Here is a 13,243-nt window from a genome sequence, read left to right on the forward strand (position 1 = left end):
CTGCCCACAGCCCTTCCACAGGCACCGCGCGGGGGTCCCCCACCTGGTGACACAAGAGCCCCGAAGCCCCGCAGTCAGTTGGGCTCTCAGATCTGCAGCTTGATTTTTCAGCCCAGCGGCAAAGGCTCCTTCAGACAGTGGGCTCGGCAGGTACCTTCGGGACCCCGTGGTGGATCACTATGCTCCTGGACACCCGGAGTCACCCAGGGCCTGGGCCCCCTGAAGCCCTGTGGTGTCAGGAGGAAGCGATGTGCTGGCCGTCAGGAGTGTTGTCGCCTCCTAGGATATTAGCCTTGGAAAAGGGAATTGTGGCCCAGAGAGGGTGAGCCAGCCTCAAGGTCACACAGCCAGCCAGGGGAAACAAGAACTGGGCTTTGTTATAATGGATAGGGGAGGAATGGAGAGGACTCCTGTTTGGTTCCTAAACCGGGGGATTTGGGCTCAGGGACACTTTGTCTCTTAATAGCTGTGTGACCTCTGGCAAGTGGCTTCTCCTCTGACTCGCTTTCCTTAGGTGTAAAATGGGGGTAGCTACCTTAGAGGGCTGTCCTGATGGCTGAGCTGATGTTCTTCAAGTGCTTACCCTCATGCCTAGTGCATGGTCTGTGTCCAAAAATTTTTGGCTACCAACATGTGCAATTTCCCTTCTGATCCTGGAAGGGAAGTAATCATTCCCTCCTCCTCCTCCTTCTTCTGGCACCGGGTTTGGGAGGGTTCCCCCGTGGCTGTGTGGTGGAGGGCAGCAGCTGCTGGAACCCTGAGCACTTGTGCTCTATATGGAATGTTCAGTGGAGGCAGGGGCCTGCTGGACCCACCGGTTGGGCTCACCCTGGGCTGTGGTTTCCTGCTGCTCCCATGGGGAAACCAATCCCTGATTTCTAGCTGGGAAATGAAGACATGGCCCTGCTGTCACCCCAGAAAGAGACCCCCTCTCCACACGGGCTAGTGGGAGGAGCATCACCCTCTCCTCCTCGGTCTGACTCGCTCCTCTGCCGCGCTGTGTGAGGTGTCATGCCTTCCCCTAGAGATACTGTCGGTGGCAGAGGAGATGGCCAGTGGGGAGGGGGGCTCGCTCATTGCTTCTTCTGCTCACCAAGTCTTGGTTCATGCCTTCCCTGAGTCAAGAGGTCCTTGGAAATGCAGAGAAATCAACCGTATCCAGCAGTTATGACGCTCCTGCCAGGTCCCAGGCACTTGCTGGGCACTGGAGACTTATTCATTCATCAGACAAATTTTTATTAAGTGCCTAATGTGTGTTAGCACTGTGTGCTGTGCCAGGGACACATGGGTAAATAAGACAGACTTGGGCCCAACTGCTTGGGGTGACCATATAATTTGTCCTCCCAACTGAGGCACTTGTGAGAACGAGAGAGGGCATTATTAATAGTCGCACAGGACCACAGGCACCAACCAGGATTGTGGGGCTGAACAGGGATGAGAGGCGATCCTGTGGCCTCGAGGAGTGTATGCGGCAGTGTTCAGGGAGAGCTGCTACTGTTTTCTGAGCCTGTTTTTGCCAGGCTCTGTGCTGGGGCTTTCGGGTTACCGTCTGGTTTAATTCTCACGGTGCCGTGCGGCTGGTGTTACCACCTGCATGCAGCTGGTTAGTGGTGGAGCTGGGACCGCCTCTGCTACTTAACTGCTGGGCTGCACTGCCTCCCGGAGATGGGCGAGAGCCCAGGCCCAGGGTGCCCTCACTCTCTCTTCAAGAGGCCCACGGACGACTGTGCGGCAGGAGCACGGCGGGGGCAGACGGAGGCCCAGGTTCTGCCTGGAAAAGTCAGAGGCAGCTCTCCAGAGGAGAGCACCTTTGAGTTGGACCTTGAAATGTGAGTCAGGATTTTGACAGACTGCAGGTTTGGTGGGAGGGCATTCCAAGCCCAGGTTGCCAAGGCCCTGGAGGTGTAGGGTGTGTGGACTCTTTGGGGATACCACCTCAAAATAGGTCAGGATCCGGTTGTGACAGGACAAGAGTTAGGTCTGCAGCAGCAGGAGCCAGCAAGGTTCAGTCCGAGAGTGGTGGGCTGTGGCACACGATGCGCACTGCGTTTTGGAAGGATGCTCTGAAGATGAGACTATTCTGTAGGTGGGGAGCAGAGAGGGAATTGGTTGTACTGGATTTCCCTTTGACAAGAATTTTCTATTACCCGATCTATACCATGGATTGCCTGCAAGGTCAGGGAAATCATTTTGTTATATAGAATCGCTGCAGAAGAATTCTACCGGCATCTGTAGCAGCAAAAAGGTTTCACCAAGCAAATTGAGTGCTGACAAGAAAAATATTAACCTACTTAAGGGAAAGGGTTTTTAGTAGCATCATTTGCAAATAAGGAATATGCTTATTATAAATGAAATCTTTTCTGTTTGTGAAATCACATCCAGGAAGCTGTAACTTCCTCCTCTCGTCCCTCCTTTCCATGTCTCCTCTGTCACCAGGTAAATCAGAGAGCTGTAGAACCATATTTCTTTAGTAATGTCTTATTTCTCAGACTTTTCGTTAATTCAGTCTGGCCTCCTTTCCTCTCTCCCCAGTGAAGTGGAATTATTAAAGTGTTATGGGATCTAAAAATTTGAATCCATGAATAGAGAACAAAAAGTAGGATCATCTACTGGGGCCTTGGGATTGGAAGATCAGGCTAGACAGATTTGAGAAGCGGGAGAGAACCTGATGGAAGGGAGGGAAGGGGGGGAGCCGGGCCCTTCGTGGGCCCGCAGCCTGTGCAGCCCCACAGCCCCTGCGCTAGGGTGAGCCCCATGCTTGATTCAAGGCTCTGCGGTCGCCATACTGAAATTCTTAATAATTTTTGAACAGGAGCCCCCCATTTTCATTTTGCACTGGGTCCCACAAATTACGTAGCCAGTCCTGGGCAGGCGGGAGGGAGAGAGAGTGGGGCGCAGGAAGAGGTAGGAAGAGGGGAAAAGATATGGATGGGGAGAGAGAAAAGAAAGTCACATTTTAAAGCCCCTGCCGTGTACCGGCTGCTGTGTGAGGCTGTTATCCCTGTCTGTCTGCTTTCATCTTCGTGACAATCCGGTGAGGTGGGTGGTAGTGTCCCTGTTTTAAAATGCAGATTGTATTGTGATTCAGGTGTGATGAAGCCAGCAGATCAGGGGACGGCTGGCATGGAGAAGACAGTTGCTTACTCATGGTCCCCAGAGTAGGGGCACGGCACGCTGCGGGGGGCCACACGGGGAAGCTCAGGGTGCTTAGGAGGCAGAGGGCGTGGGGGAAACGTGGGCAGGAGCCTTTATTGTGTTTCCACGGGAAGGAGCAGGCGAGGCAGGGTAAGCCGGTTTAGGATTGCCTAATTTGAATAATTTCAGTGGCTCTGGGGCATGGGGACTGTCCCTGGTTGTCTGGGACCTGGCCCTGGGGTGATTGGGGCAGCGGGATAGTGGCCCAGAGCGCCAGAGCTCCATAAAGGAGGTGGCTGGGAGGAGTGTGGGAGGCTGCCCGTGCTTTCTCTGCCCTTTGCCACCTGTCTCCGCCCCAGAAGGTCACAGAACTTTAGAGCTAGGATACCCCTTGAGGAGTATCTGGGCCACTCCTCGATTTCACAGAACAAGTGACAAGATAGGCCCAGAGAGGGAAAGTGACTTCTCCAAGGTCACACAGCATTTTAAGAAGGCTGCACTAGACCTAGCATTCATGTCTCCTACTACTCAAACCACTACTTGGTTATTGTTTATTTTTTTTCTAGATCAGAGTTATGACTAGGCCAGATCTACCAGACTGTGAACAATTTAGGGTCTGAGTTCCTGTCTCATTTAACGTCACATCTCCAGTGTGTCTGGAACATAGGAGATGCTGGGTACACGATTGAATCAGTTCCTAGGGCTGCAGTGACAAATGACCACAAGCTGGGACACTTAAAGCAACAGAAATGTGTTGTCTCACGGTTCTGGAGGCTAGTAATCTGAAATCAAGGTGTCGGCGGGACCCCCCTTCCTCTGCATCGTGTGGGGGAGGCTCCTTCCTCGCCTCTTGCTGGCTTCTGATGGTCGCCAGCGATCTGGGCTGTCCCTTAGCTTGTAGCTGCATCTTCCAGTTCCTGCCTCTGTCTTCACACGACTGTCTTCCTCTGCCTGTGCCTCTATCCAGTCTCTCTCCTTATAAGGACGCCAGTCCTAGTGCAGTAGGGCCCATCCTACTAGAGTATGACCTCATCTAAACTTGATGACACCTGCAGAGACCCTGTTTCTACATAATGTCACTGTCACAGGGACCGGGGTTAGGACTCCAGCGTACCTTTTTGGAGGACACAAGTCAACGCACAACAATGAACCAAAGAGTGAGGGAATGTTTATGACTTCAGGCGAGAAGCGGCTCCCTGTTCCCCCAGAGTTAACACCAGTTCTGAAGAATCAAAAGTTCCGTAGGAGGAGAAAGCAACAACAACTGTTCCGTCCACATTTGGAGAGAGAAACACACGTGCACACAGTGGCACCTGCCACGGGGGCCAGCCTGCTGGGCTCGCGGCCCTGCTGCCGTCGCCCGTGAGGCGTGACCTTGGGGGGCTTCAGCTCGCTCTGTCTCCTCATCTGTGAAACAGGATGCTCACAGCGCCTACCCCACGGGAACTTTTGTGACGAGTGACAGGAGGTAAGACAAGGCAAACTCTTAGAACAGGGCCTGGCACGCGGTAGGCCTTTCTAGATGTCAGCTGTTATTGTTCCCATCATCATCTTGTACCTTACGGAGCCCTTTTCACACGTCTTTGTGTCTTACAGCAAGCCCGCGAGGTGGCTCGATAAGTATCAGCTTCCTTTCTCCATGAGGTGGTTACGCACTAATGAAGCCGGATCTCAAACCCGGTCCTCGGGGGTCCAGTTCCAGGGCCTCCAGGACCACGTGGTGCCCTCTCTGCGTAGCTGGGAGCCCGCTGGTGTGAAGACGTTGCTAATGGATACGTCCCGGCTTCGTGGGGCTGGGGGGTTGCAGAGCAGTGACGTGGTAGACCCTCGTAGGGGAGGACGTGAGGGGAAGGGGGCGGCACCCATAAGGGAACCGCCTCAGCGTCTGTTGCCCAGTTGTCACTGTGCTTCTCGGGAGGTGGGACTGACTGTGTCTTTTTTATTTTTAACTTTGTATCCTCAGGCCCTGGCACATAGTAGGTGGTTAATAAATGTGTGTTGGATGAATGAATTTCTTATGAAACACAAATAGTTACTGCCCCTCCAACAACAAAACCCTGGGATGAGGCCATCTGGCCTGCGCAGTGATCGCTGTCCACAAAAAGTCACGGTGGGCTGTCAACGTGTGATCGACTTGAGAAATCTGCTTTTGATGCTATTTGAGGAAATGAACTGGGAGAGCTGTGAAGGGTGGGGGTGTGAAGAGGCTCCAGTGTGTAGGTGGGAGATGGGAGGCACAGTGGGTGATGAACCGGCACTGGAGAGAGGCTGTGGTGAATGGGATCTCACAGGCGGTCGTCAGGAGTGGATGAGGACATGAGGCCAGGGAAGTTCTCTCAGCAAATCAGTGCAAAGGGCAAGCGGCTGAATTCTGAAATAACTGAGTGTTTCTGTTGGCACTGGTCACTGTTGACTGTTCAGGAAGACAATGATGGTTAAGAGTGCCTAGGAACAAATTCTGGACAGACCTCTTACTTGCTGTATGACTGTGGGCAAGTTGCTTAACTTATCTGTACCTCCCTTTTCTCAGTAGGAAAAGAAGGAAAATAAAAGTAGTGTGTGGGATTGTTTTAAGAATTAAGCTTTGTAAAGTGTTTGGCAAAGGTCCTGGATCATAAATATCATCTCCTCCCTTGCCCTCCTCCTCCTCTTTTTTTTTTTTTTTTTGGTGAGGAAGATTGGCCCTGAGCTAACACGTGTGCCAGTCTTCCTCCATTTTCTGTATGGGACACCGCCACAGCATGACTTGATGAGTGGTGTCTAGGTCCACACCCGGGATCTGAACCCCGGCCTGCTGAAGTGGACTGTGCGAACTTAACCACTGTGCCGCCGGGCTGGCCCCTCTCTTCCTCTTCTTTTTAATGTAGTAATTTGGTTAGTCAGTAGTGCTATAGAAATATTTCCAGCTCCTTTTTCCCTAGGCACGTGATACATTGAACTTCCTCGCCTGTTTTGACATTAGTTGTAGCTGTGAGTCTTGCTTTGGCCAGTGAACTTTGAGAAGTGGCGACATGTCACTTCTGGGTGGGAGCTTTAATAACCAGTGTGCTGTTAGCCACTTTCCCTTTTCTCGCCCTTGGCAGTTGAGGTAGCCTGGAGATGGAGCCTCCCTCAGTCGATTCCTGGGTGAGAACGGTCAGAGCAGAGCCCCTAGGCAACCCCTGAGGGACATATAGCATCAGTGAGGAGTAAGCCTTTGCTGTAACCCCCTGGCACTTGGGCTTATTTGTCACCACAGCATAACCTGCCCCATCCCGACTGATAGGGGTAGGGAGTGAATTGAAATAATAACAAGTTGTTTAGAGATATATTTTTGAGTCTTTTAATTCCTTCAAGTGTGATGCCAAAAATTTTAGAGTTTGAGGGTGCTGTGAACACAAAACAGGTGAGAACCACTGCCCTATGAGGTGAAGGCCAGTCTCCCTAGCAAGGCGTACGTGGACGTTTCCAGTTTCACCTGGGCCTCATTTGCTTCTGTCCCCACGTGTGCTCCGTGCTCTGCTGGACATGTCTGCAGCATCCTTGAGATGAGCCACGTGCTTGCACATCTCCAGGCCTTTGCTCGTGCTCTGCCTAGAATGGGGCATCCCCAAGGAAATCGTGTCACTTGATGAGTGGCTGGGGTGGAGGGTGACAGTGCGTGGGGTGAGTGGGGACCATTGGGCTTTTTCGGTGAGCACAGAGGCAGAATTAGGACTGAGAGCGAGATTCCTGGTCAAGGTGAGCAAGTTTTCTGGCTGTTAGGGCTTGGCCTGAGCTCACCACACTAGAAAGTTTCCAAGCAGAAGCGGGGTGTCACGGAGGGGGTTCCAGATTAGCAGCACTAGCACAAGCTCTACTGTCCTGTCACACACGACTTGAGGTGCGATTGCCCAAAGAAGGTGGATCTTAGCTGCAATTCTCGCTCTGTTTTTCCCTTTCCAAATAAAAGTAGCTTTCCCCCCGATGATAGCCATGTTACATAATGATTATAGAAGATTCAAATGGTATCAAAAATTATCAAGAAGAAAGTAGAACTCAGATGAAATGCCATAAAACAGAGCTAACCTCCAGTAACATTTTGTCAAATGTCCTTCCAGAGATTTCTCTATGATTGATAGGTATATAGATAGATATTGTTTTTTTCTATACCTTTCTCTCATTCAGTAATAGAATATGGATATCTTAAATATCAATAAATATACCTCTGCCTCCTCTTTTGTAAGTGGCTCTGCCATAATTTATTTAATGGATCCCTTCCTGATGGGCACTTAGGTTGTGTCCAGAATTTTGCCATTATAGACAACACTATGATGAACATTCTTGTATGTGGGCCCCTGGGCATGTGTCCAGGCATCTCCTGAGGATGAATTCCTAGAAGTGGAGTCGCTGAATCAGGCAAAACTGTTTGGATGAAAGAAAAGAGCGCTGTGGTGTGGGCAGGTAGAGAAATCACTTGTGGCTTAAGGCCAGCCTGCAAGTGTCTGAAGGGAGAGAGAGATGCAAGGGAGACGGCGGCTGGGCTGGGAGGCTGGAGGGAGTGGAAGAGAGGGGGAGGGCGTGGAGGGAGCTGGTTTTGAGGCCCCCATCCCCACTTTTAGGTGAGCCACCCCACCCTCACCCCCCTGCAAAGGCACAATGCAGACGGCAGTCGTGGTGGATGTATGGCCAGGCAGTTAGAGGCACTTTGGTGTGCACAGTACCGTTCGAGCCTCACCACCACCTTCTGGAGACAGAGGAAGGTCTCTGTCCCCATCTTGTCAGAGGAACACAGTGAGGCCTGGAGAGGATGTGTCAGAGGAGCTGTTGTCCTCGTTTATAGTCTGTGGGCTCCCTCACGGCTCCAGAACTTTCCTTTGCACACACCCTGGGCTGGCTCACGCCTCCCGTCTTTGCAAATGCCATCTCGTCTGACAGGCCGACTCCTTCTCACTCTTGGGAAGGAAGACTGCCATGTGTGACTCGACTGGGAACTTTTCCTCATGGCACCCCCCCTACCCCGAAAGCAAGGCAGAGTGGGCCAGGGCTCAGAAAGGATGCCCCGTAGGCCGTCTTCAGAGCGTTAACTATTGCGTGTTAACTGTTGACCCAGGGGGCCTGCTTTTCACTTTAGTGAACTGGGTTCCCTGACTCAGCTGACAAACAGTAAGACCCCTGCTTATCTCTCATAACCGGAAGCTCTGGAGTTGGCTAACCCAGCAGCTCTTGCATGCCATCGAAACCCCCGGTCTTTCTGCACTTCTCCTTTGCCGTCATCAGCCGGAGGGACGTCCCCTGTCCCCAGCCTCCCCTGCAGGTTTCACAGCACCCGGGGCTCAAAACGCAGAGGACAGCTCTGTGTTTCTTTCATCAGAGAGGAGTCCCTTCCCAGAAGCCCCCAGCTGACTTCCCCTTGTGTCTCATTGGCTGGAATTGGGTCACATGGCCATGCCTAAACCAATCACTGTGGACTAAGGGATGTGACTCAGGGCTTAAAAGGACCGGGACTTATCTCTGAGTCAGCTGGGAGCACAGGTGGATGCCCAGCGCAGTCAGCGCTCTGCTCGGCAGGAAGGAGCGGGGAAGGGCCCCTGGGGAGGCAGCTCCCAGCGTCTGCCCAACTGTGTGCTCACTCTCCCGGCTCCCCTGCTAGGCTGGGAGCTGTGCGAGGACAGGGTATTGGGGCCTCTGCCTTCCCGTGTCCTCTGCAGGCTAGCACAGGGCTCGACGTGTGGGCGATATTGAGGAAAACACTGGTTGAACGAAGGTATGAATGGAATCAGTAGGTGTTTCTGGAGATTCCATCAAACCCTGAGATTTTAGGATCCTCTCTGTACCAGCGATGCCAGTGCTCTGTCGATCTGGGGTGGTGGTGTAGGTATTTCAGAGAGTATAGGAATGGCTTTGCCCTCAAAGACATTGCAGTTTAGTTGTGGGGAAAACACTGAACCTAAAAAAGATGTGGAATTGGGGCCTGGGCTCTGGTGCAGACTGGACAGCCGTGGGAGGTAAATGCCTCCATAGGTGCCCAGAGAAATAGGACAGAGCCCGTTAGGGACCAGATACCATGATAGGCAGAGGTGAGTGGTGGAGGAAAACACTGTGTACTCAGAAGAGTGGATGTGAGTGTGGCAGATTTGAGGCAGTGAAGGCACCGACGGGGCTTAAAGGGGACTCACTCTTGAGGGCCTACTATGTGCTGGGCATCAGACTTGTACTCATTTTCTCTCATCTTTCCTGTGTCTCAATGAGGTGGATCATCCTATCCCCACTTTGTAGATGGGAAGCTGAGGCTCAGAGGGTGAGGTACTTGCCCAACGTCACACAGCCGGGAAATAGTGGAGTTTGGCTGAGAATGCAGATCTGTTCTGAAAAGCTGGCTCCCTTCTGCAGAGGGCCTGTGATGGCTGTAGAGGGCCTCATAGGACCAGCAGGTGGGAGAGGGGAGCTGGAAACTGACAGGAGGGGCTAAAAAAGGCTTGGTGCAGCGAAAAATCCCAGTGGGAGAGGTGTTTCTAACAGGACTCGGGATGGACTTGAGGAGCCACAATCTTTGGCATCAACTTAAGTCCCTGCTCTGCCAGTTAATAGCTGCGACCTTGGGCAGGACACTTCCCTTTATACCTCAGTTTCTCCGTCTGTAAAATGATGATGACAATTAAATGTGTGCCCAGTGCCCGGCACATAGTAAGAATTTAATGAATGGATCTATTCTTATTGTCATTCTTGTTGCTGCTGTTGTTTTAGATTTGGAGCTAGAGCCCGATCTAGAGGGGCCTCCCTTGGAGCGGGGGTCCTGGGTTCCACTTGTGCCTTGGTCACTGACTTCCTCCTCCTGGTCTGGCTCTCCATGCTTCGTCTCTAAACTAACGGGGTTGGGCCAGGTGATTTCTAGCCTCTTCCCCTGCTCCAAACTCTGCACTTGTGTGAGGCGGAAGGGGGAGGCTGTGCTGACAGAAGGGATCAGGACAGAGTAAGGGTGTCTCGGGGTGCTTTGTTCTGGGGAAGCAAAGGGAGGGAAGGGCAGAGGATGGAAGGAAGAGCAAGAAGGAGCCAGAGGAGGCCGAGCGGCCAGCAAGGAGCGGGCAGGTGTGCAGACCGCAGGCTGGGCGATTTGGAGGTGGGCACAGAGGCGCACGGCTGAAACCAGATGAGGCAGCAGCACGTTGAGAACAGCTGCGGCTGACTCCTGCCCTCGCTGTGGGGGAACCAGAGGGCGAGGAATCAATCACAGCTGTTCCTGATGCTTAACACCTGGGGGGCAGGGCTTAGAAGAGTGTGTGTTCAGAGACTGAAATTTAATTTCTCCAGAGTTTGCAGGAACACTGCAATTACGCCTGAGAACATGTCTATGAAATCCCCTTGAAATCTATTTTTGGGCACAAGGTTTTATAACTCCAGTCAGAAATTGAGTGGAAGTGTGTGGGAGGCTGACCCTGGACAGTTTCCGTGTTTGAGAGGAGGAGAGAGTATTTTTCACGGCAGACACCGTGTCTCATAGGGTGAGACTGGGGAGGAGGCAACTCACCACTTTGGGTTTCTCACCCACTGTCAAGTTAAGATGGGAAATGTCTTTGACAGAAGTTGTTCAAGTTTCTCATTCAGAGTGGGTGGCTGGGGGCCGGGGAGTGAGCCAGAGAACTTGTCTGGGACTTTTGTTTCTTGGAACAGAGATCTTTGAAGCTTCATTTGCCAGAGATTCCTTCAAATCTATCTTGTGCAGTTGTCACAGTGAGCTTTGTCCAACTGGAGATTTTTTCCTGCCCTGCTGTATCAGTTAGCTATTGCTACGTAACAAACTGCCCAAAACTTGGTGCCTTGAAGCAATAAGTTTGTACTATTGCTGACTAATCTACAGGTCAGTTGGATGGTTCTCCTGGGCCTGGCTGGGTTCCCTCACATGTTCGTGGTCTGCCGTTGGTCAGTAGGCAGCTCTGCTGGTCCTGGCAGCTCTCACGTGTTTGGGGGTTGGCTGGCTCTAGGCTGGCCTAGGACGATCTCAGTGGGATGGCTCGTCTCTGCTCCATGCAGTGTCTCATCCGCCAGCGTCTCACCTGGGTTTGTTCACTGGCAGTGGCAGGGCTGTGGGAGACAGAGAGCAGAAGTACAGTGAGAGAATTGGCAGTGTCACTTCCAGTGCATACTGTTGCCAAAGCAAGTCACAAGGTCACTCCAGATTCAAGGAGCAGGAAGATATGATGGCACCTCTGGATGGCAGAGTCACACTGGAAAGGACTGGGATCCAGGCAGCCCCTTAAAGGGGGCCGTTGGTGCCTTCAGGCTGCACAACCGCCAGCGTCAGCGTTGGTCTCCCGGGCTGTCGTGGTGGGCAGCTGTTCCTCCTTGGAGTCTTCCTGATGCCCAGCATGCCCTTGTGTGCAAAGAGTTTTCCACAAGAGTCTCATCTGTGGAATCAGGAAAATGTATGCCCCCAAACAACGAGAGATCAGTTTCGCTCATGAGACTGGCAGAAATTAAAAAGTTTGATGCCCTTGAGTATTGGTGAGAATGTGGGGGAGGTGGGTACTGTATACACTGCTGGTCAGACTTTCCATGCCACGGCCCATGGAGGAGGCAGTTCTGCAGAATCTCCTAGAGTTACAAATACACGTATGGGTTAAACACACCGTGGTACAGCTGTCCCGTGGAATACACTCAGCCGCAAAAGGGCATGAACTGTTGATACACGCAGCCGCCTGGATGAACCTCGGGGAGTGAAGAGGCAATCCTCAAAGCTTTCAGACCGAGATTCCACTTATGTAGCATCAGTGAAATGATGTAATTACAGAGATGAAGCACGGGTTAGTGGTTGTTGGGTTAGGGATGGGGAGGGGGGCCCTTGTGATGGTACTCAAGCTGAGTATCTTGATGGTGGTGGTGCTTACACAAAGGTACACACGTGTGATAAGATTGCGTAGTGCTACATGCGCACACTTGTGTGTGCCCTCACGCATGCGCGCACACACACACGTGCCTGTATAACTGGTGTACTCTGAATAAGCTCTGTGGATTGCACCAACGTCCTTTTCTTGGTTTTGACATTGTACCCTATTCATGCAGGATCCTGACTCTGGGGGAGGCTGGGGGAAGGGTGCCCGGGTCTTCCCTGTATATTTCCTTGCAATCTCCTGTGAATCTATACTTATTTCCAAATAAAAAGTTAAAAATAACACGCAGGCTCTCTGGCCTGGTGAGTCCACATTACCGCTAGTGTCCATCGTAGAGATGTGGTCCTATGCCCCTGGGGGCTTATGCAGAAGGTCAATGAACACTGTTTGATATAGAAACAACCTGAATGGATTCTTTCACTGAATAATCATTTATTGAGTGCCTACTGTGTGCCGGGCTCTGGGGTTACAGCCTTGAACAAAGTAGGCCGAGTCCCTGTGCATGAGGGGTTTGCATTCTAGTGATCGTCCCACAACAGGGAGCCAAGTAAATAAACCACGGAGTGGCCACACTGAGGCCTTCCATGTAGCAGAGACAAAGAAGTGAGGCAGATCTGGGTCTCTGTGTGCTAATATGGCTCCATCTCCAGAACAGTCACGGTGAGGAAAAAGCAAGAAGCAGAATCGGGCATTCGGCACGCCATTTATTTTAAAAAGATCAGAGAGGGGCCGGCCCGGTGGCACAGCGGTTAAGTGCGCACGCTCCACTGCGGCGGCGCAGGGTTGGCCAGTTCAGATCCTGGGCGTGCACCGACACATTGCTTGTCAAGCCATGCTGTGGTGGCGTCCCATATAAAGTAGAGGAGGATGGGCACGGATGTTAGCCCAGGGCCAGTCTTCCTCAGCAAAAAGAGGAGGATTGGCAGATGTTAGCTCAGGGCTGATCTTCCTCACAAAAAACAAAAAAAAAACAAAAAAAACGGAGAGCCACAGTGAGATGAAGGAAGGGCCAGGCTTTGGCGTGCACTTTGTCATCTGTTAGGCCGGCGAAATAGTCTAAGGTCAGAGCGACCCAAGTTCAGATCTTGACTTTCCCACTTTCTAAGTGTCACGTGACCTCTCTGGGCTTTAGTTTTCTCAACTGTGAAGTGGGGATCGGAAGGCAGCGTTGATGGAAGATTAAGGGAGATACTGTATGGGAAAGGTCCCAGCACCTTTACCCCTTCACTGATAATCCCTTATATATGAAGAAAACCATCACC

Source organism: Diceros bicornis, chromosome 2 (genome assembly GCF_020826845.1).
Source record: "Diceros bicornis minor isolate mBicDic1 chromosome 2, mDicBic1.mat.cur, whole genome shotgun sequence".
NCBI classification, from domain to species: Eukaryota; Metazoa; Chordata; class Mammalia; order Perissodactyla; family Rhinocerotidae; genus Diceros; species Diceros bicornis.